We start from the raw sequence: 5,474 nt of genomic DNA, 5'->3' as shown, positions 1-5,474 counted from the left end.
CCCCAGTGCTGGGAGTAAAGGTGTGTGATGCCACACCCGGCTCTGTCTTCTGGCTTTATTCAGTTGGGGGCTGTTGAATTTGCCAGACATCAGGAATCCTGTGTGCCTGAGATACCCCAGAGAAGACTGATATATCAGTCCATCTCTTGCTTGTTTTTATAGATGCAACTCCTTAGAACCCCATTTAATCTTTGGGGCTCATTTGTAACTACCAGAGACTGCAGAAAGCTTTCCTTGTCTAACCGAAGACTAGCCACATCTTCTAGTCCAACAGCCCCAAAGGGAATGTAGGCCCCTGTCCATCTAGTGCACATGTGTCTTCCATTATAAACACTCACAAGGAGTGCTAGAAAGCACAGTGTCAGGCTGCCAAGGATGTGGGATGTTTAGGGAAATGGCTTTGTCTCCTCCTCTACTCCAGACATCTGGGGTGGTGGCAGTGATGGCGGTCCCTGTCACTGCTATATTAAATGCCTTCACTGACAGTTCATAGTGACACACACCTAGACTCCAAGAACTCAGAAAGCTGAGGCAGGAGGGACATGAGTTCAAGGTCAACCTGGCCACTATGTGGTTGCTGGGAATTGAACTCGGGACCTCTGGAAGAGCGGTCAGTACTCTTAACCGCTAAGCCATCTCTCCAGCACTGTAACCTTGTTATTAAGGTCTGAATGAATTGGATTTCCATAACCAATAACTTCATAAAGATCCCTTTTCCCTCCCTGCCTATTCCCCTTGGATAAATAGCTGTGTGACTTCATTTCTGTATGAAAGTATTTGGATGAAACACGCTTCTTATTTCTTTTCAGAATGATAGGAATGTCTCATCTACATTCCATAAACATTTCTTTGGAGTTGGTGATTTAATATAAATACCACTTAGTGAAATTGAAGGACTGACAGCATTTGCTTTTAAAGTATAAGATAATTTATCCAAAAATGGGGGCAATTTTCTTTTGTTTTGCAGGGGTTGTGTGAATGTGTGTGTGTGGATTTGTGTGGTGGATATGCACAAGCTTGGGTTCTGTGTGTGTGTGGCCTTTGTGAATGTGTGGTGTATGAGAAACCTTTCCTGTTGCTGGTCAGGGTGGTTAGTGATTCCTAAGACAGTACAGGATATTAGCATTGCTCTTGGTTGTCTCCCTTCATTTAAAAGTGTTAGAAACACCCCACACGCCATACTCAGGACATAGAAGCACAGAGCTGGAGCTGGCCTGGAAGTCTCCTTTCTGAGACCAGCTTTCGGGGAATCTGAAAGTACCATGCATGCTGCCAAGGGGGAATAGCAAACAGAAGTCTCAACCAGCTGTAAGACTTACAAGTCATAGCAAGGGCTGGGCTTGCAGGCTATCTACAGTGACGCAGCAGTACACCTGTGTATTCGCTGTAACAAACAGCTGTCTGATTGGATTTAAGGCCCACTCAATGGGAGCAAATTCATGCCTGCTACTGTAAACCTAACCCACTACCCATGGATACTGAGGTCATTTACACTAAAGGGGAAATACGTCTGCCATTTCCTAAGCCAATACAGTCGTTCACTGTGCTCTAAATATTTATCCACATCTTCACAGATAGCTGTTCCCCCAGGGATGAGTGCCCTGACAGGTTGTCTAATCGCAAAACCCTACATAAATATACACACAAGCAACGATAAACGGGGTCTCCAGGTTGTATGCATAAATGTAACAATAACTATGGAAGAAGAGGTCATGAGTTAGGTGGGGCACAGGAGTTGGAGAGGGGAGAGAGGCGGGTGGAAATGATGTAATACAGTACTCATAGTAGTGCGCACCTGTAAAGCCAGTGATGGGGGGAGGGGAAGAGGGACGGGTGAAGACTAAAGGATGCCTGGGGCTTGTTGGCTCCAGGTTCAAACGGGGGCCTGTCTCAAAATAAAAAGAGAATAGTAATTGAGAAAGATATGCCATGCCAGAAAAAGATGAAAGCTAGCACCACTAGGTAACTATCCTGGAGCCACCAGAAGCTAGAGAAGGCTGGACCGCTTCTCCAGAGTCCTAGCTCTGCCCAATTCTTGATTGCGGGTGGGAACCCTCCGGAAGTGGGAGAGAATAAACTCTTGTTTCCACCCTCCGATCTGTTGCCCGTTGTCACAGCTGCCCTGGGAAGTTAACACCCCTGTGAGTAACCCACCTTGAGGGAGGAAGCTCTCCACTGCTGTCCAGCCCATCCCGGATGGAAAGCAACCCTAACCTCTTCACCTCTAACCTTGAGCCATTCACCTGAAGCCTCCAAACAATGGGCTGGCGGACGTCGGACTTCCTTTGTGATGGACAGATGTTGCTAGGCCTTACCGACTGTCATTCGAATTTATTGTCAGTGGTGGAGTTATCCGTGTTGAAAGATGTATGGCCTAGAACAATGGGCATAGCCAACCCTGAAATGGGTATTGGAATTCAAGGGCAGAGCAAACTGTGCCAACTCCTATACTTGTCCTGGTTACGAACCTTAAAACACCCTCCCTGCTCAAAGTTTAATTTGAATATACGATTCAAACTATGAAACATTTTGACGCTTAGAGCAGTGGTTCTTAACCTTCCTAATTCTGCAACCCTTTTTAATACAGTTCCTCATGTTGTGGTGAACTCCCCCTTCCCCCCAGACCACAAAATTATTTTCATGGGCTACTTCATAATTGTAATTTTTCTACTATTATGAATTGTAATGTAAACATCTGATATGCAGGACATGTGATATGAGGTCCCCGTGGGGGGTCGAGACCCACAGGTTGAGAACTGCTGCTCCAGAGAGTCCTGGCTTTGGATTCTGAGTCATTTGTCCACCTGTGGGAAGTCTGTCCATCTGTGTGGGTGTGCAGCAGCGCGTCCTCACTTTTTTTTTTTTTTAAGATTTATTTATTTATTATATGTAAGTTACACTGTAGCTGTCTTCAGACACTCCGGAAGAGGGAGCCAGACCTCATTTTGGATGGTTGTGAGCCACCATGTGGTTGCTGGGAATCGAACTTAGGACCTTTGGAAGAGCAGTCAGTGCTCTTAACCGCTGAGCCATCTCTCCAGCCCGCGTCCTCACTTTTAATAGTTTGTTGCCTTCTGTGCTTAAGGTTTTTCCTGACTTTTAATCCCTTAAAAGGCAGGGAAAACAAAGCAGACCAGGGTCATAGACAGTCACATGGCAGTCACCTGTAGCGGTGGCTCTGGAGGAGCCAAGAAGAGCTTCCTTGCTGCCTCCCCTCCTCTCTGTCCCCTCCTGTCCTCAGATTCCTCTTGTCTGTTGCCTGGAGCCTGCCCTCACTAGGCTGCCAATGGATCCTGCTAAGGGAAGAGTAAGAAGAGAGGACATGGTGTGCGTATAGCACACTTCCTGTCTGCCGAATAGAAATGCGGTCACAGTTGACCTTGGGAGACCACACCTGGCACAAGTAGACAGCACACATGGCTGTATCCTGCACAGTGTCCATCTCTAGGCTTGCAGCCATTGACACTCCTAGCTGCTTGACCTGCTGAGATCTGATTGCAGGCGCCTCAGCTCTTAGCCTCTGGCTCTGCTGCCACTCAGTATCGCTCCCTCAAAGTCCTCTCCACTGCCACCTCCAGATAAGGCATCAACACACCCTGCTTGTTCACAGCCACTGTCACTACTGTGCACTTGTGGCTTTCTGTGCACTTACCTGTGTCATATCCTTTCCCCAGATGGGGCGTACACTCCCATATTAATTTTCTACAGCCACTACAACAAAAAGGCTACACATCAGATAGGTAGCCTGAAACAACAGCTCCAGAGCCCACACATCTGAATTCAGCAGCGCTGCTCTTTCCTTGGCGGCCCCGGAGAGACTTTCGCCTCCATAGGTGTCTGGTTGTTGCTGGTGTTCCTTGGCCTATGGCGGTATTGCTTCATTCTCCAATCTGCCTTAAACTGATCTCTTCCTGTTCCCTGCATGCTTGTGTATATATCCCTAGGCTCCTCCACATCGACCTTCCTGGAATGCAGGTGCCTGCACTTAGGGCCCACTTAGATAACCCAGGCTAAGCTCTCTCTAGCCAGGAATCTTAATTGGGGCTGTAAGGTGGACTCAGCAGGGAAAGTGTTTGCTTTGTAATAGTGAGGGCCTGAGTTAGAGTCCCAGAACCCAGGGACAGCTGGGCCGAGTGGAGATGTGTATAATTTGAGCCATGAAGTTACAGAAGCAGAGACAGACAGAAGCAGATCTCCGTAGCTGACTGACCAGTTAGCAAAGCTAGCTTTGTGGCAAAGCTCTAGGTCAATGAGAAACCCTGTCTCAAACAAAAGGGAGAAGCCCCTAAGGCCTGACAGCTGGGTTTGTCTTCTGATTTCCATGCACATGAGCACGGATATGCACACATATACCTGCATACACACACACACACACAAGCATACTCGTGCACATATGTGCATTCATATAAACACATACACACGAAAATGAACCTTATCTTATTTAATTACTTTTTTTTTGGCACAAAAGATTATATTGACATGTTCTCAGGATTAGACTACTAAATACAGGAACTGTGTGTCTCATTCTCACGGTATCTAAGAGCAGACAGGATCCCCGGGCACTGAGTTTTACAGCACATTCCTGTGAGTCTGACAGGGACCCTAGATCTCTTTGAATGCAATAGTATTTCTGGTTTTTTGTTTTTGTTTTGCTGTTACTATCACTGAATACTGCAGACTCCGTAATTTAAAAAGAACAGAGGTTCATTTGGCCCCCATGGACACAGAGACTGGGAAGTTCTCGAGCATCAGGCCAGCATCTTGGGTGGTCTTCCTGCTACACTGTAACATGGTAAAGAACAATATGAGTAGAAACAGCAATCCTGCAAGAGAGAGTTTGATTATATGCAAATCCACTCTAGTGAAAATCACTCATTAATCTATTTATAAAGGCAGGGTCCAGGAAAGAAACTTTCTTAACAGTGCCCTGTCCGGGAACCAAGTTGACAATGAAGGACATCAAGCTATATGCTATAGTTTGACTACAAACTCTGCCCCCCCCCCACCCCACGTGTTTAAACACTAGGTCCCCAGCTGGTAGTACTGTTTGGGAAGATTGTGGAGCCTCTACAGGGAGGAGCCTTAGAGGGTCTCGAGGCTTTAGAGCCCTTCCCTACCTCCTGAACACTTTCTGCTTCCTGCGTTCTGGGTACAGTGCAACCAACCAAGCAGCCTTCAGCTCCCGCCGCCACACCTTCCGTTCTCACTGTCATGTCTGCCATGCTAGAGTGCACTATATTTGTCAGGAACTGTAATCCCAAATAAGACCTTTTCCCCTTAAGTCGCTTTGTAACTTAGCAACAAGGGAGTAACTTAGATAGCATAGTAGTTAGATTTACAACATATGGAATTCCCCTCCCCCTCCTTCTGCCTTCTTGACTCTGTTATCATTGTCCCCAGTGACTGACTCTCTGACAGTTAAATTCTGTATGACTAAGCTCACCTCTCCGTGAAACTCTTTTTTTTTTTTTTTT

This window comes from Mus caroli, chromosome 4 (genome assembly GCF_900094665.2).
Source record: "Mus caroli chromosome 4, CAROLI_EIJ_v1.1, whole genome shotgun sequence".
Lineage (NCBI taxonomy): Eukaryota > Metazoa > Chordata > Mammalia > Rodentia > Muridae > Mus > Mus caroli.
The sequence above is the reverse complement of the archived record's forward strand: the minus strand, read 5'-3'. Positions refer to the sequence as shown.